The following is a 21,470-nucleotide window of genomic DNA, read 5'->3' as shown; positions in this document are numbered from 1 at the left end:
TCCTGATAACGTGTCCGAAGTATATGAGATGAGGTCTCATCATCCTCCCCTCTAAGGAGCATTCTAGTTGTACTTCTTCCAAGACAGACTTGTTCGTTATTCTGAAAATCTATGGTATATTCAGTATTCTTTGCAAACACCATAATTCAAAAGCGTCAATTATTCTTCAGTCTTACTTATTCATTGTTCAGCTTTCACATGCATATGAGGTGACTGAAAATACCATGACTTGGGTCAGGTGACATCTTTGCTTTTTAACACTTTAAAGAGGACTTTTGTAGCAGATTTGCCCAATGTAGTGAGTCTTTTGATTTCTTGACTACTGCTTCCATGGGTGGTGGTTATGGATCTAAGTCATATAAAATCCTAGGGTTGCTAAACTTAGCAAACAAAAACACAGTATTTGAATTTATTTGCAAAATACAGAATAAAAAATTCAATTTCAGATAAACAAATTTTTAGTGTAAGTGTGAAATATTAGTCAATGTGCCAGACATTTAAAAAAATATATTGTTTATCTGAAATTCAAATTTAAATAGGCATCTTGTATCTTATCTGCAAGGCTACTTTCAGGAAACAATGATTCCCAGTTGAGTTGCTTAACCCAGAAGAGCCACATATTTCAGACAAAACTGGAAATATCATGAAGTTTATATCCCACCATTTGTGCAACCCTTTAGGCCTCCTCTTATGACCAGAACTTCTATTTAGAATGGTTGTTTAAAATGTGTGAATTTAAAAAAATCACCACCTAAAAAAAAAAAGAAAAAAATTTTTTTTTTTTTTTTTTAGGGATGTAATTACAATAAAAGGAACATATATTAGGCATAAAAATAAGGATAGGCTTATTTGTATACAGCTGCACTAATACAGTACCCATTAGCCACTTGGCTATTAAACACATGAAATGTGGCTAGCCTGAATTGTGTAAGCACACCTGATTTCAAAGACTTAGTATAAAAAAAGAATGTAGTATATCTCATTAATTAATAATTTTTTACTTATTCATTACATGTTAACATGATAATATTTTGGATATATTGGGATAAATAAAATGTATTATTAACATTTATTTCACATATTTCTTTTTACTATTTTTTTCCTTTTTCCTTTTTTAAATTGGTTACTAAACCCAACCCAAACCCATGGCTGTTGAGTCAATTTCAACTCATAGCGACCCTATAGGACAGAGTAGAATCACCCCATATGGTTTCCAAGGAGCATCTGGTGGATTCGAACTGCTGACGTTTTAGTTGGCAGAAGTAGCTCTTAACCACTACACCATCAAGGTTTCCAGTGTGGCCACTAGAATATTAAAAATTACGTATTGTAGCTCACATTTGTGGTTCACATTACGTTTCCATTGGACAGTGCTGGCCTAGAGCCAAAACAAAATCCAGAAGATCTAATAATGACCATCAGGTCAACAATCAGGTGCCAGCCTGCTCAGAAAGAGTTCGATTCTCCTCATCATGAGCCTGTTGTGGCTGAAATGGTTCGGGTGTACAGAATCGTTGAATGTAGTATGTGTTCACGTAGTTTTCCTTGTTTTTATTTTCTGTCCTGACAAAAACTTGGTGATTTTTGAATGATTACAGAACAAATAGAATTGTGGCTTAAGTTTCCTATTATGTATGTTTGGCAGTTGAATTACATTTTTGACAATTACAAATTTCTGTCTGCTCTGTTCCTCATGAGGACATCAGACTGGGACATGGTGGGAGGAGGTGTGGGGGGTGCAGGGGGAGGGACAATTGGGAAAGATTCTGGTTCCTAGAAGCCCTACTCATAATTTATTCTTTTTTATTCCTTCTTATTTTTCTCCTTTTTATTTTAAGACTGTGAATTGATGGTGGCAGGGCCACTTTGACTATACTTGCTAGAAGCAGGTGTCTACGTTAACGTAAAATTGTAAGGACTGAAAACCATTAAAAAAAAGTGGTGGAGGCTGCATAGAGGGAAGAAGGGCTGGGGGTGGGAAAGTGTGTGCCCCTTTTTACTGAGCGCTCTGTCTTCTGTTGGGAGCTCCATGAAGCTGCCTTCCCATACTCTCTGTCTGCAGTCCTTTGCTGCTGAGGTCTGAGATGGCAAATCCAGTTGTCAGTGAGCTGAAATCTCTCTGGCTGAGTGACATGGCCCACTGGAAAGTGGTGGAGGCTTTCCAGCAGGAAGAAGGATGGGTGGTGGGCAAGTGTGTATCCCCAGTTTCTGAGTGTTCTGTCTACTGTTGGTATCTCTGTGAAGTCATCTTCCTGTACTCGCTGTCTGCAATCCTTGGTGGCTGAGACCCAAGATGGTGAATCTTGGCAACAGTGAGCTTATGTCTCTCCGGCTGAGCAACTGTGGCCTGTTGGAAAGTGGCAGAGACCTCATATAGGGAAGAAGGGTGGGGGATGGGAAAGCATGTGTCATGAATTGAATTATGCCCCCCCCCAAAAAAAAATGTGTGTATCAATTTGGCTGGGCCATGATGCCCAGTATTGTGTGGTTGTCCTCCATTTTGTAACTGTAATTTTATTTTAAAGAGAATTAGGGAGGAACTGTAACACCCTTACCCAGGTAACATCCCTGATTCAATGTAAAAGGAGTTTCCCTGGGATGTGACTTGCACCACCTTTAATCTCTCAAGAGATAAAAAGAAAGGGAAGTGAGCAGAGAGGGGGACCTCATACCACGAAGAAAGCAGTGCCAGGAGCAGAGCTCATCCTTTTGTCCTGAGTTCCCTGTGCGGAGAAGCTCCTAGTCCTGGGGAAGATTGACGAGAAGGCCAACTGAGAGAGAAAAACTTCCCCTGAAGCTATGAAGAAATAAATTTCCCTTTGTTAAAGCCACCCACTTGTGGTATTTCTGTTATAGCAGCACCAGATAACTAAGACAATGACATATATAAACCTTGAAAGAAAAAAAAAAAAAAAAACTGCCAGCCAAGAACAATAAATCCTGCAGAACTCTCACTCAAATATGATGGTGAAATTAGGATATTTTCAGATAAACAGAAATTAAAGGACTATATAAAAACAAAACCCAATTTACAAGAATTATTAAAGGGAGTCCTTCATTTAGAGACCAACAACATCAGACAATAATCTGACTCTAGGGCACAAGACAGTATCAGACAGATACCAACATAAGAAATGAGCTCTCAAGGATAAAACAAACCTTAAAAACTTACATCAGGGAACCAGAGAGGTCAACCTGTAAATAACAACAACATCAGAATAATAAAGAAAAAAAATTTTTTTCTTTATTAAAAGAGAGAATAAATGGTGTAGGTATATAATTTTCAGTTGGAAAGGCAGTCAAGGCAATATCACGTAATAAAAGAGTGGTTTGAAGTTAGAAAGATGGGGCAAATTTCAAGGTAAACACAAAGAAAGTTAACAAACGTACTCATCAAAATAAAGAAGAAAAACCAAAAGTCTCAGTAAACACAAAATCTACAAAAAGAAAAGAAAAGAAATCCACAAACAATAGGAACTCAGCAAACAAGTGAGAGGGAAAAAAATCAGCATAATCAAAAAACCACTACAAGACAACAACAATAAACTCACAACTATCAATAAACACACTGAAAGTAAATAGCTTAAATGCACTCAGACAGTGACAGAATGGATTAAAAAAAAAAAAAAAGGACCCATCGATATGCTGTGTACAAGAGACACACCTTAGTAACAAATATATAAATATATTAAAAATCAAAGGACGGGGAAACAAACAAACAAAAAGCGACCAAAAAAGAGGAGTGGCGATACTATTCTCAGACGAGATAGACTTTAAAAGAAAACCCACCATAAAAGACAAGGAAAGACATTATAATGCCCACCATGAGGGCATAACCATAATAAATATTTATGCAGTCAATGACAGCACTACAAAATACATAAAACAAACTCCAACAGCACTGAAAAGAGAAAATGGCAGTTCCACAATAATAGTTGGAGACTTCAACACACCACTCTAAGTAAAGGACAGAACAGCCAGGAAGAAGCTCAACAAAGTCACAGAAGATCTAAAGGCCACAATCAACCAATTTGACCTTATAGACATACACAGAACACTCCAGCCAACAGCAGCAAAGTACACGTTCTTTTCCAACACACGGAACATTCTCCAGAATAGAGCACATCTTAGGCCACAAAGCAACCCTCAACAAAATCTAAAACATTGAGATAATACAAAGCATCTTCTCTGATCACAACACCATCAAAGTAGAAATTAATAACAGGAAGAGCAAGAGAAAAAAAAGTGGAATCTGAAGAACACCTTGCTTAAAAACCACTGAGTAACAGAAGAAATAAAAGATGGAATTGAAAACTTTCTAGAATCAAGTGAGAATAAAAACACATCATACCAAAACCTTTGGGACACAGCAAAGGCAGTGCTCAGAGGTCAATTTATAGCAATAGATGCACACATCAAAAAGAAGACAGGGACAAAATCAAAACTTTAGCTATACAACTTGAAGAAATAGAAAGAGAACAGCAAAAGAAGCCCACAGCCACCAGAAGAAAGGAAATAATAAAGATCAGAGCAGAAATCAATGAAATAGAGAATAGAAAAAGAATAGAAAGAATCCACAAAACCAAAAGTTAGTTCTTTGAAAGGATTAACAAAATTGACAAGCCATTGGCAAAATCCACAAAAGAAAAATAAGACAGGATGTAAATAACCCAAAAAAAAAATGAAATGGGGGACATTACAACAAAGCCAAATGACATAAAAAGGATCATAACAGAGTGCTTTGAAAAAGTATACTCTGACAAAATTGAAAACCTAGAGGAAATGGACAAATTTCTAGAAACATACTACCTACCTAAACTAACAGAAGCTGAGGATGAAATTCTGAACAGACCCATAACAAGAGAAGAGATTGAAAAGGTAATAATAATAATGATAAAAACTGCCAACAACAACAACAAAAAAGCCCTGGAAATGGCTTCATTGGACAATTCTACCAAACATTCAGAGAAGATCTTGCGCCAGTAATCCTAAAAGTATTTCAGAACATAGAAAAGGAAGGGAAACTTCTGAATTCATTTTATGAAGCTAACATAACTCTAATACCAAAACAAGGCAAAAAAAAAAAAAAAAAAAAAGACACCACAAAAAAAGAAAATTACACACCAATATCTCTCATGAATACAGATGCAAAACTTCTCAACAAAATTCTAGCCAATAAAATTCAGCATCATGTAAAAAAAAATAATACACCACAACCAAGTGGAATTCATACCAGGCATGCAAGGATGGTTCAACATTAGAAAATCAATCAACATAATTCACTATATAAATAAGACAAAAGAATCACATAATCATCTCTATTGATGCAGAAAAGGCAGTTGATAAAGTCCAACACTCATTCCTGATAAAAACTCTCAATAAAATAGGCATAGAAGGGAAATTCCACAACATAATAAAGGGCACCTACCAAAACCAGAAGTCAACATCATTCTTAATGGAGAGAGGCTGAAAACATTCTCCCTGAAACAAGAACAAGACAATGATGCCCTTTATCACCACTGCTATTTAACATCGTGCTTGAAGTTCTAGCTAGAGCAATAAGGCAAGAAAAAGAAATAAAAGGCATCCAAATTGGTAAGGAAGAAGTAAAACTGTCCCTATTTGTGAATGATGAGATTCTATACATAGAGAACCCAAAGAACTCACCAAGAAAATTACTGGAACTAATAGGATGATTCAGCAGGGTAGCAGGATACAAGAGAAACAAACAAAAATCAGTTGGATTCCTATACATCAATAAGGACAGCCATGAGAAGGAAAAGAGGAAAGCAATACCATTCATAATAGCCCCTAAAGAAAGTAAAATTCTTACAAATAAATCTAACCAGACCTATAAATAAATCTAAAAGACTACACAAAGAAAACTACAAAACACTACTGTAAGAAACCAAATGACACCTACAGAAACGGAAAAACATACCATGTTCATGGATAGGTAGACTGAACATCATGAAAATGTTAATTCTACCCAAAGCAATCTGCAAATACAATGCAATCCCTTTCCAAATACCAACAGCATTCTCTAAGGAGTGGAAAAACTAATCATTAACTTTATATGGAAAGAGAAGAAGCCACAGGTAAGTAAAGCAGTATTTAAGAAAAAGAATAAAGTCGGAGGGCTCACACCACCTGACCTCAGAACCTATTATACAGCTACGGTGGTCAAAACAGCCGGATACTCATACAACAACAGACACATTGACCAAAGAAACTGAATTGGGAATCTAGATGTAAATTCATCTGCCTATGGTCACCTGATCTTTGACAAAAGCCCAAAGTCCATTAAATGGGGAACAGGCAGTCTTTTTAACAAATGGTGCTAGCAAAACTGGATGTCCATCTGTAAAAAAATGAAACAGGACCCATACCTCACACCAGACACAAAAACTAGTTCAAAACGGATCAAAGACCTAAATATGAAACCAAAAACTATAATGATGGTAGAAGAAAAGATAGGGTGAACGCCTGAGGACCTAGTACACAGCATAAATACTATACAAGCCATATAATTCAGAACACACAAATACCAGAAGATAAGCCAGATAACTGGGATCTTCTTAAAATTAAACACTTATGCTCATCAAAAGACTTCACCAAAAGAGTAAAAACAGAACCGACAGACTGGGAAAAACTTTTTGGCTATGACAAATCCTACAAAGTTCTAATCTCTAAAATCTATAGGCAAATCCACCTCCTCTACAACAAAAAGACAAATAATGCATTAAAAAATGGCCAAAGATATGAACACACACTTTGCCAGAGAAGATATTCAGGCAGCTTACAGACACATGAGGAAATGCTTGTGATCACCAGCATTAGAGAAATGCAAGTCAAAACTAGAATGACGTACCATCTCTTCCAGACATTAGTGGCACACACACACACACACAGAGAAAATAACAAATGTTGGAGAGGCTGTGGGGAGACTGAAACTCTTATGCACTGCTCTTGGAAATGTAAAATGGTACAGTCATTTTGGAAAACCGTATGGTGCTTCCTTAAAAAGCTAGAAATAGAAATGCCATATGATCCAGCAGTTCCACTCCTAGATATATATCCAAGAGAAATGAGAGCTGTCACATGAGTAGACATATGCACACCCATGTTCATTGCAGCATTATTCACAATAGCAAACAGAATAAGTGCCCATCAACAGATGAGTGGATAAACAAACTATGGTACATGCAAACAATGGAATACTATGCAACAATAAAAATCACTGATGAATCTGTGAAACCTCTCACGACATGGATGAATAAAAATATGAAGGGCATTATACTGAACGACTCGATGGACGGCACTGGGTTTTTTTTTGATACTGAGTGAAATAAGTCATTCAGAAAAGGGCAAATACTGCATGAGACCACTATTATAAAAACTCATGAAAGGGCTTACAAACAGAAAGAAACAATCTTTGATGGTTACTTGGGAGGGGAGGGATTGGTAGGGAAAAACACTAACTAGACAATAGATAAGTGGTAACTTTGGTGAAGGATAAGACAGTACACAATACTGGGGAAGTCAGCACAGCTTGACCAAGGCAAGGTCATGGAAGCTTCCTAGACACATACAAACTCCCTGAGGGACTGAATTACTGGGCTGAGGGCTGTGGGAACCATGATCTTGGGGGACATCTAGCTCAATTGGCATAACATAGTTTATAAGGAAAACGTTCTACATTCTACTTTGGTGAGTAGGGTCTGGGGTCTTAAAGCTTGTGAGTGACCATCTGAGATGCCCCATTGGTCTCACCCCATCTGGAGCAAGGTATAATGAAGAAAACCAAAGACACAAGGGAAAGATTTGTCCAAAGGACTAATGGACCACTATTACCATAGCCTCCACCAGACTGGGTCCAGCATAACTAGATGGTGCCCAGCTACCACCACCAGCTGCTCTGACAGGAATCATAAAAGAGGATCTCTGACAGAGCAGGCGAAAAATGTACAGCAAAATTCTAACTCATAAAAAAAGACCAGGATTATTGGTTTGACAGAGACAGGAGAAATCTGAGTGTATGTCCCCCGGACACGGTTTTAAGTCTCTACTGAAGTCACTCCTGAGGTTCATCCTTCAGTCAAAGATTAGACAGGCGCATAACACAAAACCAATCTAAATGGGCACATCAGCTCAGGGACAAGAAGGAGAAGGCAGGAGGGGACAGGAAAGCTGGTAATAGGGAATCCAAAGTCAAGGAGAGGGGAGCGTTGACATTTCGTGGGGTTGGCAACCAATTACACAAAACAATATGTGTATTAATTGCTTAATGACTCTTTAAGCCTTCATCTAAATTCAGTAAAAGAAAACAAAAATCCTCGCATCTGTACCAATAAACAACATCATAATGAATGGAGAAAAGATTGAAGTTGTCAAGGATTTCATTTTACTTGGATCCACAATCAATGCCCATGGAAGCAGCAGTCAAGAAATCATAAGATGCATTGCTTTGGGAAAATCTGCTGCAAAAGACCTCTTGAAAGTGTTGAAAAGCAAAGATGTCACTTTCGGGACTAAGGTATCCCTGACTCAAGCCATGATATTTTCAATTGCCTTATATGTGTGCAAAGCCTAGATAATGAATAAGGAAGACTGAAGAAGAATTGATGCTTTTGAATTACGATGTTCACAAAGAATATTGTGTATACCATGGACTGCAAGAGGAACCAGCCGATCAGTCTCGGAAGTTCCAAGTACAGCCAGAATGCTCCTTAGAAGCAAGGATGGGGAGACTGCATCTGGTGTACTTTGGACATGTTATCAGAAGGGACTAAAAAAAAAAAAAAAAACTAGCCCCTGGAAAAGGAAATCATGCTTGGCAAAGGGTCAGTGAAAAAGAAAACCCTCAAGAAAATTGATGGACACAGTGGCTGCAACAGTGGGCTCAAGCATAACAATGATTGTGAGGGTGGTGCAGGACTGGGTAGTGTTTTATTTTCTTGTACGTAGGGTCACTATTCATCTCATATGAGTCAGAATCGACTGAATGGCAACAGGTTTGGTTTTGGTTTTTAGAGGGTCATCATTATGTGTTGGAACTGACTCAAGTGCACCTACAACAGCAACCACAAGTTTGTACTTTTAGGCCTTTAATCCATTTGAATTAGTTTTTGTGTACGGTGTGAGGCACGGGCGCTGTTTCATTTTTCCACACGTGAAAATTCTTCTTTCCCGTGGAATGGACTTACCACCTTTGTCAAAAATCAGTTAACCTGAGATGTGTGGGCTTATTTCTGGACTCTCAATTGTATTCCGTTGGTGTACGTGTCTGTTGTTATGGCAGTACCAAGCTGTTTTGATTACCGTATCTGTATAGTATGTTTTAAAATCAGCAAGTGTGAACCCTCCTACTTTGTCCATTTCTTTCAATATTGGGTTAGCTATTCGTGGCCTCTTGCCATTCCATACAACGTGAAGGACTGGATTTTCTATTTCTGTGAAGAAGACTGTTGTAATTTTGATCAGGATTGTGTTGATTCTATAGATTGCTTTGGGTAGTATCGACATCTTTTTTTTTTTGACATACAAATTCAACCTAATTTCACCATTGTCATTTAAAGCTTGATTTTATCCAACATAAAAATACGTCTTTAAAGAGTTCTCTATCACAGGAAATTAAACAGTAGAAACGTTCATAGCCTCATGGGTACAAGTTATATAAATTAAAATCAAATAATTGGAAATTTTTTCCACATGGGAACTATACATCTAAATAAATGGTGGAAGGACCTCAATATTTCATTACTTATGGATTAATTTGGTTATTTTCAGAATCTATACAAAGATTCTGATATTCAGACTTCTTTTGCTGTCATTTACGATTAAATATCACTCTCTTTTTTTTTTTTTACATTCTGACTCAAGCTACTTGACCAAAATGTCTGATTTAGGAAGCTGTTTAGCTTTACAGTAGAAGTTTTTCTAACTACAGTTTCCATCTTCAAAGGAACTGACATTACGATGCTGATGAAATTTGCTAGTTTCTCTTTGACAATGTGCAATATTCTTTTGTGCTAATCTAGCCAAATACGTTAATGAGAGGAAAATACCATAATCTCTTCTAATTCATGATGTTAATTCCATGAAAGTTTAAACAGGTACGAAAATGGATTACGCACAGTTCAGTAGGGTATAATGTTGTTTCCCTCGTCTAAAAATTAGCCAGTGAAATAAAACGTTATCAACTCGTAGTTGATTTCATTTCAGGAAAACACATTTGAGAATCGCAAGTACATGATTTTTCTCATCTTATTCCTCAGTCATTGATAGAAATTTTATCAACCACCATGCTATCTACTTGTGGATTGTAGTAGTGAATGAACAAAGATGGACTTCCTTAGAATTGGTAATGAACTGTGGTCCTCATTTTTCAGGTACAACCAAATCTTTATCTGTATAAATCAGTGAATCAAATGAACAAGAACTGTCCAACAGTGACAGAAATTTTACTGTAGCTGTGATCTGTCTGATCACTGAACAGATTTCATCTTGGATAGCTTTCCGAGACTTTTCTCTGGGTGCGTGGTCATCTTTTGCAGTCTTGTCACTCTCAATATCAAATTGCCATCTTTCAAGGGTCTCACCACTTTCAATACTTGAGATGACAACCACCAGTTTCTGAACTGAACATTTGTATAACCAATCTTTTAGTTCTACATTATTTAGGTATTTTATGAGTCCAGGATCAGTAGTCACAAGTAAGGTGAGTCCTTATTTTTGCACTCGAGTAAATGTTTCAGATGGATATGTGCCATGCTGATATAAAATGCTGTTAATGTCAAATGAGAAGAACTTGGCCACAATTTCAGTGCTCCCAAGGAGGGTAATACCCTGCTCCTGTGTGAGCTGCAGCGTCACGGCTAGGCCCACAGAGGAAGGCATGCACTTTCATCAGTAAACAGCGACTACTGTGGCTGCCACAGCAGTTCCCTGCAACTGAAAAATAACATTGCAGCCCATTATTGAAATCTTAACAATATTAAGTCTTCCAATCCATGAACATAAAAAGTCTTTCCATTTAAGTCTTCTTTAATCTCTTTTAGCAGTGTTTTATAGTTTTCATTGTATAAGTTCTTCACATCCCAGGTTATATTTATTCCTAGGCATTTATTCTCTTAGGTGCTATTGTAAATGGAATTGTTTCCCCTAATTTTCCTTTCAGATTTCTCATTGCTGGTGTATAGAATCCCAACCGGTTCTTGTTTGTTGACTTTGCCACCTGCAACTTTGCTAAATTCCTCTATTAGCTCTAGAAGTTTTCCTGCGGACATTTTTGGGATTTTCTATATATAGAATCATATCGTCTGTAAATAGAGATAATTTTACTTCTTCTTTTCCAATCTGGATACATCTTTTTTTTTTTTTCTTGTCTTATTACTCCAGCTGGGACTTCTAATACAATATTGCATGGAAGTGGTGAGAGTGGGTACCCTTGTCTTGTTCCAGATTTCAAGGAAAAAGAGCTCAGCCTTTCTCCATTAAGTATAATGTAGGCTATTGGCTCTTCACATATGCCCTGAATAGAATTTTGCTTCTATTCCAATCTTCTTTATGGTTTTCATTAAGAAAGGGTGTTGTATTTTATCAAATGCTTTTTCTGCATTCATAGAGATCATCGTGTGGTTCTTTTCCTTTCTTCTATTGATGTTTTTTTTATTGATGTGGTGTATTATGTTGTTTTTTTTCTTTAAATTTTCATTGTGCTTTCAGTGAAAGTTTACAAATCAAGTCAGTCTCTAGTACAAAAACTTATACACACATTGCTATATATTTCTAATTGCTCTCCCCCTAATGAGACAGTACACTCCCTCCCTCCATTCTCTATTTTCGTGTACATTCAGCCAGCTTCTTATCCCCTCTGCTCTCTCATCTCCCCTCCAGAGAAGAAATTCCAACATAGTCTCCTGTGTCTACTTGATCCAAGAAGCCCATTCTACCCCAGTATCATTTTTCTATGCCATAGCACAGTCCAATCCCTGTCTCAAGAGTTGGCTTTGGGAATGGTTCCTGTCTTGGACTAACAGAAGGTCTGGAAACCATGACCTCCGGGGTCCTCCTATTCTCAATCGGACCATTAGTGTGGTCCTTTTATGATAATTTGGTGTCTGCATCCCACTGCTCTCCTGCTCCCTCAGGGGTTGTCTGTCGTGTTCCCTGTCAGGGCAGTCATGGGTTATAGCCAGGCACCATCTAGTTCTCCTGGTCTCAGGCTGATGTAGCCTCTGGTTTATGTGGACTTTTCTGTTTCTTGGGCTCATAATTACCTTGTCCCTTTGGTGTTCTTCATTCTCCTTTGCTTGAGGTGAGTTGAGACGCACTGATGCTTCTTAGATGTCCACTTGCTAGCATTTAAGACCCCAGACGCCTCTCTCAAAGGTGGGATGCAGAATGTTTTCTTAATAGATTTTATTATGCTAATCGACTTAGATGTCCCCTGAAACCATGGTCACCAAACTGCCACCCCTGCTACGCTGGCCTTCGAAAGTGTTCTGTTTATTCAGGAAACTTCTTTGCTTTTGGTTTACTCCAGTTGTGATGACCTCTCCTGTATTGAGTGTTGCCTTTCCCCTCACCTAAAATAGTTCTTATCTACTATCTAATTAGTGAAAATCCCTCTACTCCCTCCCTCCCTTCCCCCTCATAACCATCAAAGAACATTTTCTCCTCTGTTTAAACTACTTCTCATGTTCTTATAATAGTGGTCTTATACAATATTTGTCCTTTTGAAACTGACTAATTTCACTCAGCACAATGTCTTCCAGATTCCTCCATGTTATGAAATGTTTCACAGATTCATCACTGATTGAAGCATAGTATTCCATTATGTGAATATACCATAATTTATTTATTCATTCATCTGTTGATGGGCATCTTGGTTGCTTCCATCTTTTTGCTATTACAAACAGTGCTGCGGTTAACATGGGTGTACATATATCTGCTTATGTAAAGGCTCTTATTTCTCTAGGATATATTCCAAGGAGTGGGATTGTTGGATCGTGTGGTAGTTCTATTTCTAGCTTTATAAGGAAGCGCCAAATTGATTTCCAAAGTGGTTGTACCATTTTACATTCCCACCAGCAGTGTAGAAGTGTTCCAATCTCTCCACAGCCTCTCCAACATTTATTGTTTTCTGGCTTTTGGATTAATGCCAGCCTTGTTGGAGTGAGATGAAATCTCATTGTAGTTTTGATTTGCAATTCTCTAATGGCTAATGATCGTGAGCATTTCCTCATATATCTGTTAGCTACTGAATGTCTTCTTTAGTGAAGGGTCTGTTCATATCTATTGCCCATTTTTTAATTGGGTTATTTATTTGTCTTTTTATAGTTGAGTTTTTGCAGTATCATGTAGATTTTAGAGATCAGGTGCTGATCAGAAATGTCATAGCTAAAACCTTTTTCCCAGTCTGTAGGTGCTCTTTTTACTCTTTTGGTGAAGTCTTTGGATGAGCATAGGTGGTTTATAGGAGCTCTCAGTTATCTAGTTTTTTTTTTTTTTTATTGTTAGTCATGTTTTGTATACTGTTTATGCCATGTATTAGGGCTCCTAACGTTGTCCCTATTTTTTCTTCCATGGTCTTTATAGTTTAGATTTTAGATTTCCTATTTAGGTCCTTGATCCATTTTGAGCTCATATTTGTGCATGGAGTCAGGTATGGGTCTTGTTTCATTTTTTTACAGATGGTTCTCCAATTATGCCAGCACCATTTGTTAAAAAGACTGTCTTTTCCCCATTCAACTGTTTTGTGGCCTTCGTCAAATATCAACTGGTCATATGTGGATGGATTTATGTCTGGATTGTCAATTCTGTTCCATTGGTCCATGTATCTGTTGTTGTACCAGTAGCAGACTGTTTTGACTACTGTGGCTGTATAATAGGTTCTAAAATCAGGTGGAGTAAGGCCTACCACTTTGTTGTTCTTTTTCAGTAATGCCTTACTTATCCAGGCTTCTTTCCCTTTCATATGAAGTTGGTGATTTGTTTCTCAATCTCATTAAAGAATATCATTGGAATATGGATCGGAATTGCATTAAATGTAGAGATCACTTTTGATAGAATAGACATTTTCGTAATGTTAAGTCTTCCTATCCATGAGCAAGGTATGTCTTTCCACTTATGTAAGTCTCTTTTGGTTTCTTGCAGAAGTGTTTTGTAGTTTTCTTTGTATAGGGCTTACATCTCTGGTAAGATTTATTCCTAAGTATTGTATCTTCTTGAAGGTTACTGTAAATGGTATTGTTTTGGTGATTTCCTCTTCGATGTTCTTTTTTTTGGGGTAGAGGAATCCAACTGATTTTTGTATGTTTACCTTGTATCCCGATACTCTGCTAAACTCTTCTATTAGTTTCAGTAGTTTTCTAGAGGATTCCTTAGGGTTTTCTGTGTATAAGATCATGTCATCTGCAAATAGAGATACTTTTACTCCTTCCTTGCCAATCTGGATGCCCTTTATTTCTTTATCTAGCCTAACTGCTCTGGCTAGGACCTTCAGCACAATGTTGAATAAGAGTGGTGATAAAGGGCATCCTTGTCTGGTTCCTGATCTCAAAGGGAATGGTTTCAGGCTCTCACCATTTAAGATGATATTGGCTATTGGCTTTGTATAAATGCCCTTTATTATGTTCAGGAATTTCTCTTCTATTCCTATTTTGGTGAGAGTTTTTATCATGAATGGGTGTTGAACTTTGTCAAATGCCTTTTTGTGCATCAATTGATAAAATATGTGATTCTTGTCTTTTGTTTTAGTTATGTGATGGGTTACATTAATTGTTTTTCTACTGTTGAACTATCCCTGCATACCTAGTATGAATCCTACTTGGTCATGGTGAATTATTTTTTTGATATGTTGTTGAGTTCTATTGGCTACAATTTTGTTGACGATTTCTGCATCTAAGTTCATGAGGGATGTAGGTGTGTAATTTTCGTTTTTTGTGGTGTCTTTACCTGGTTTTGGTATGAGGGATATGGTGGCTCCATAGAATGAGTTTAGAAGTATTCTGCCCTTTTCTATGCTCTGAAATATGTTTAGTAGTAGTGGTGTCAACTCATGTCTGAAAGTTTGGTAGAACTCTGCAGGGAAGCTGTCCGGGCCAGGGTTTTTTTTTGTTGGGAATTTTTTGATTACCTTTTTAATCTCTTCTTTTGTTATGGGTCTATTTAATTGCTCTACCTCTGTTTGTGTTAGTTTAGGTAGCAAGTGTGTTTCTAGGAATTCATCCATTTCTTCTAGATTTTCAAATTTGTTAAGAGTGCAATTTTTCATAGAAATCTGATATGATTCTTCTAATTTCATTTGAGTCTGCCCATCTCATTTCTTATTCAGGTCATTTGCTTCCTCTCCTGTTTCTCTTTTGTCAGTTTGACCAATGGTTTATCAATTTTGTTGATTTTTTTCAAAGAACCAGCTTTTGATCTTGTTATTTCTTTCAATTCTTTTTTTCCGTTTTCTCTTTCATTTAGTTCTGCTCTAATTTGTATTATTTGTTTTCTTCTGGTGTCTGAGGGTTTCTTTTCTTGCTCTCTACTTGTTCAAGTTGTAGGGATAATTCTTTGATTTTGGCCCTTTCTTCTTTTTGGATGTGTGCATTTATTGATATAAATTGGCCTCTGAGCACCGCTTTCACCGTGTCCCAAAGATACTGATAGGAAGTGTTTTCATTCTCATTGGATTCTATGAATCTCTTTATTCCATTCTTAATGTCTTCTATAACCCAGTCTTTTATGAGCAGGGCATTGTTCGGTTTCCAAGTGTTTGATTTATTTTCCCTGCTTTTTCTGTTATTGATTTCCACTTTTATGGCCTTCTGGTCAGAGAAGATGTTTTGTAATATTTCAATGTTTTGGATTCTGGTAAGGCTTGCTTTATGACCTAATATGTGGTCTATTCTAGAGAATGTTCCATGTGCACTAGAAAAGAAAGTATACTTGGCTGCTTTTGGGTGGAGTGTTCTGTATATGTCTATGAGGTCAAGTTGGTTTATTGTTGCATTTAGATCTTCCGTGTCTTTATTGAGCTTCTTTCTGTATGCCCTGTCCTTCACCAAAAGTGGTGTGTTGAAGTCTACTATTATTTTGGAGCTGTCTATCTTACTTTTCAATGCTGATAGAGTTTATTTTATGTATCTTGCAGCCCTGTCATTAGGTACATAAATATTTAATATGGTTATATCTTCTTGGTATATTGTTCCTTTAATTATTATATAGTGTCCTTCCTTATCCTTTCTGATGGATTTGACTTTAAACTCTATTTTGTCAGAAATTAATACTGCCACTCCTTCTCTTTTTTGATCATTGTTTACTTGAGATATATTTCCATCCTTTGAGTTTTAGTTTGTTTTTGTCTCTAAGTCTAAGGTGTGTCTCCTGTAGGCAGCATATAGACAGATCGTGTTTTTTTAATGCTTTCTGCCACTCTCTGTCTCTTTATTTGTCCATTTAGTCCATTTACATTCGACGTAATTATGGATAGGTATGAATTTAGGGCTATCATTTTGATGTCTTTTTTTGTGTGTTGTTGACAGTTTCCTTTTCCTACTTAATTTTATGCGCTGAGTAGATTATCTTTATATATTGCCCTTTCCTCATATTCGTTGTTGTTTTGTTTCTGCTGAGTGTCTGTTTTTCTCTTTTATTTTATTTTGATGAGTAGGACAGTTTGTCTCCTTTGTGGTTACCTTAGTATTTACCCCTATTTTTCTAAATTTGGAGCTAACTTTTATTTCTTTGTATCGCTTTATCTTTCTCTCCATATGGAAGATCTATAACTACATTTCTTAGTCCCTCTGTATTGTTCTGATGTTGTCTTCTTTTATATAATAACATAGCTGTTACCTTGTTTTGAGGGTTTTTTCCCCCCATGGGTAATATTGTTTATTTTATGAGCCAATTGATTATTTGGCTTGAAAAGTGACTTTCGGGACTGGGTTCAGTTCTAAGTTTAAAGTGTATCTCAGGGCAGTAATCTCTGAAGATCCCCTAGTCTCTACTGGTCCAATGAATCTGAACTTTTTTTGGGAATTTGAGGTTTGTCCTACATTTTTCTTCCATTCTATCTGGGACCATCTATTGTGTCCCTGGTCAGAACAGTTGTTGGTGGTAGCTGGTCACAATTTAATTCTTGTCTCAGGACAGATGAGGCCATGGTTCATGTGAACTATTAGTCCTGTAGATTAGTTTCTTCTTTGGGTCTTTGGTTTCCTTCTTTCTCTTCTGCTCCTGATGAATAGAGACCAATAGTTGATCATAGATGGCCACTCCCAAGTTTTTAAGACCCCAATGCAACTCACCAAACTAGGATGTAGAACAATATCTTTATGAACGATGTTGTGCAAATTGACGTAGTTGTCTCCCGAGACTATGGTCCTAAGCCTTCAAACCCCGTAAAGAAAATGCGAGAGGTGTTTCGTTATGTCTAGGAAGCATCTGCAGTTGTGCCTCCATATGATATATTATATATATATGAATACATATGCAGCACACACAAATATGCATATACATATGCCTATAGATACACCTATACACGTATGCTCATATGCTCACGTAAGCCTTCCTATATGCATATATGCAGACATATCTGCTTCTGTGGAGCCCAGGTGGTGCAGTGGTTAAGAGTTTGGCTGCTAACCAGAAGGTCTACAGATTGAATCCACCAGCTCCTCCTTGGAAACACTGTGGGGGCAGTTCTACTGTGTCCTACAGGGTCGCTATGAGTCAGAATCGACTCGATGGCAACAGCTTTTTTTTTTTTTTTTAATCTACTTAGGTAACCACACACATTTTTTGGTTATTACAGTTGTTACAAAATTGTATATGTTATAGCATTTCCAAAATTGTCCTTTATTCTTGTGTCCTTTTTTTTTAATACTTTTTATTGTGACTTAAGTGAAAGTTTACAAATGAAGTCAGTCTGTCACATATAAGCTTATATACACCTTACTACATTCTCCCATTTACTCTCCCTCTAATGAGTCAGCCCACTCCCTCCTTCCAGTCTCTCTTTTCGTGACTGTTTTGCCAGTTTCTAACCGTCTGTACTCTCCCATCTCCCCTCCAGACAGGAGATGCCAACACAGTCTCAAGTGTCCACCTGATACAAATAGCTCACTCTTCATCGGCATCTCTCTCCTACCCACTGTCCAGTCCCTTCCATGTCTGATGAGTTGTCTTTGGGAATGGTTCCTGTCCTGGGCCAACAGAAGGTTTGGGGACTATGAGCACCAGGATTCTTCTAGTCTCAGTCAGACCATTAAGTCAGGTCTTTTTATGACAATTGGGGTCTGCATCCCACTATTCTCCTGCTCCCTCAGGGGTTCTCTGTTGAGCACCCTGTCAGGGCAGGCATCGGTTGTGCCCAGGCACTAACTAGTTCTTCTGGTCTCAGGATGATGTAAGTCTCTAGTTCACGTGGCCTTTTCTGTCTCTTGGGCTCATAGTTATCGTGTGACCTTGGTGTTCTCCATTCTCCTTTGATTCAGGTGGGTTGAGACCAATTGATGCATCTTAGATGGCCGCTTGTTAGCATTTAAGACCCCAGATGCCACACGTCAAAGCGGGATGCAGGTTGTTTTCATAATAGAATCTATTATGCCAATTGACTTAGAAGTCCCCTTAAGTCATAGTCCCCAAACCCCCACCCTTGCTCTGCTGACCTTCAAAGCATTCAGTTTATCCCAGAAACTTCTTTGCTTTTGGTCCAGTCCAGTTGAGCTGACCTTCCATGTATTGAGTATTGTCCTTCCCTTCACTTAAAGTAGTTCTTATCTACTAACTAATCAGGAAATAACCCTCTCCCACCCTCTCTCCCTCCCCCCTCTCGTAACCACAAAAGAATGTGTTCTTCTCAGTTTATACTATTTCTCAAGATCTTATAATAGTGGTCTTATACAATATTTGTCCTTTTGCCTCTGACTAATTTCACTCAGCATAATGCCTTCCAGGTTCCTCCATGTTATGAAATGTTTCACAGATTCCTCACTGTTCTTTATCGATGCGTAGTATTCCATTGTGTGAATATACCATAACTTATTTAACCATTCATCTGTTGGTGGACACCTTGGTTGCTTCCAGCTTTTTGCTATTGTAAACAGTGCTGCAATAAACATGGGTGTGCATATATCTGTTCACGTGAAGGCTCTTATTTCTCTAGGGTATATTCCGAGGAGTGGGATTTCTGGGTTGTATGGTAGTTCTATTTCTAACTTTTTAAGAAAGCGCCAGACATAACTGGATATCCATGTGCAAAAAAATGAAACAGGACCCATACCTCACACCATACACAAAAACTAACTCCAAGTGGATCAAGGACCTAAACATAAAGACTAAAATGATAAAGATCATGGAAGAAAAAATAGGGGCAACGTTAGGAGCCCTAATACAAGGCATAAACAGAATACAAAGCATTACCAAAAATGATGAAGAGAAACCAGATAACTAAAAAGAGCTCCTAAAAATCAAACACCTATGCTTATCTAAAGACTTCACCAAAAGAGTAAAAAGACCACTTACAGACTGGGAAAGAATTTTCAGCTATGACATCTCCGAATAGCGCCTGATCTCTAAAATCTATATGATTCTGTCAAACCTCAACCACAAAAAGAAAAACAACCCAATCAAGAAGTGGGCAAAGGATATGAACATGCACTTCACTAAAGAAGATATTCAGGCAGCCAACAGATACATGAGAAAATGCTCTCGATCATTAGCCATTAGAGAAATGCAAATTAAAACTACGATGAGATTCCATCTCACTCCAACAAGGCTGGCATTAATCCAAAAACACAAAATAATAAATGTTGGAGAGGCTGCGGAGAGATTGGAACTCTTATACACTGCTGATGGGAATGTAAAATGGTACAACCACTTTGGAAATCTATCTGGCGTTATCTTAAACAGTTAGAAATAGAACTACCACACAACCCAGAAACCCCACTCCTCGGAATACACTCTAGAGAAATAAGAGCCTTCACACAAACAGATATATGCACACCCATGTTTATTGCAGCTCTGTTTACAATAGCAAAAAGCTGGAAGCAACCAACGTGTCCATCAACGGATGAATGGCTAAATAAATTATGGTATCTTCACACAATGGAATGCTACGCATCGGTAAAGAACAGTGAGGAATCTGTGAAACATTTCATAACATGGAGGAACCTGGAAGGCATTATGCTGAGTGAAATTAGTCAGAGGCCAAAGGACAAATATTGTATAAGACCACTATTATAAGATCTTGAGAAATAGTATAAACTGAGAAGAACACATACTTTCGTGGTTACGAGGCGGGGAGGGAGAGAGGGTGGGAGAGGGTTTTTTACTGATTCGTTAGTAGATAAGAACTACTTTAAGTGAAGGGAAGAACAATACTCAATACAGGGAAGGTCAGCTCAACTGGACTGGACCAAAAGCAAAGAAGTTTCTGGGATAAACTGAATGCTTCAAAGTTCAGCGGAGCAAGGGCGGGGGTTTGGGAACCATGGTTTAAGAGGACTTCTAAGTCAATTGGCAAAATAATTCTATGATGAAAACATTCTGCATCCCACTTTGAAGTGTGGCGTCTGGGGTCTTAAATGCTAACAAGCGGCCATCTAAGATGCACAATTGGTCTCAACGCACCTGGATCAAAGGAGAATGGAGAACACCAAGGTCACACGATAACCATGAGCCCAAGAGACAGAAAGGGCCACATGAACCAAAGACTTACATCATCCTGAGACCAGAAGAACTAGTTGGTGCCTGGGCACAACCGATGCCTGCCCTGACAGGGTGCACAACAGAGAACCCCTGAGGGAGCCGGAGAACAGTGGGATGCAGACCCCAAATTCTCACAAAAAGACCATACTTAATGGTCTGACTGAGACTAGAGGAATCCCGGCGGTCATGGCCCCCAAACCTTCTGTTGGCCCAGGACAGGAACCATTCCCAAAGACAACTCATCAGACATGGAAGGGACTGGACAGTGGGTAGGAGAGAGATGCCGATGAAGAGTGAGCTATTTGTATCAGGTGGACACTTGAGACTGTGTTGGCATCTCCTGTCTGGAGGGGGGATGGGAGGGTAGAGAGGGTTGGAAGCTGGCAAAATTGTCAGGAAAGGAGAGACTGGAAGGGCTGACTCAATAGGGGGAGAGAAAGTGGGAGTATGGAGTAAGGTGTATATAAACTCATATGGGACAGACTGACTTGATTTGTAAACGTTCACTTGAAGCTCAATAAAAATTAAAAAAAAAAGAAAAGAAAGCGCTAGACAGATTTCCAAAGTGGTTGTACCATTTTACATTCCCACCAGCAGTGTATAAGAGTTCCAATCTCTCCACAGCCTCTCCAACATTTATTATTTTGTGTTTTTTGGATTAATGCCAGCCTTGTTGGAGTGAGATGGAATCTCATCGTAGTTTTAATTTGCATTTATCTAATGGCTAATGATCGAGAGCATTTTCTCATGTATCTGTTAGCTGC

General features: G+C 38.0%; 1 protein-coding gene and 1 pseudogene across 2 annotated transcripts in view; one reads left to right on the top strand and one right to left on the bottom strand.

Moving 5' to 3' along the window:
- TMEM108 (transmembrane protein 108) overlaps positions 1 to 21,470 on the top strand; it is a 1,078,120-nt gene that overhangs the window by 302,739 nt on the left and 753,911 nt on the right. The window lies entirely within an intron of this gene.
- On the bottom strand, positions 10,274 to 10,899 carry LOC126068048 (mitotic spindle assembly checkpoint protein MAD2A-like; annotated as a pseudogene).

This window comes from Elephas maximus, chromosome 26, assembly GCF_024166365.1.
Source record: "Elephas maximus indicus isolate mEleMax1 chromosome 26, mEleMax1 primary haplotype, whole genome shotgun sequence".
Classification (NCBI taxonomy): Eukaryota; Metazoa; Chordata; class Mammalia; order Proboscidea; family Elephantidae; genus Elephas; species Elephas maximus.
The sequence above is the reverse complement of the archived record's forward strand: the minus strand, read 5'-3'. Positions and strand labels throughout refer to the sequence as shown.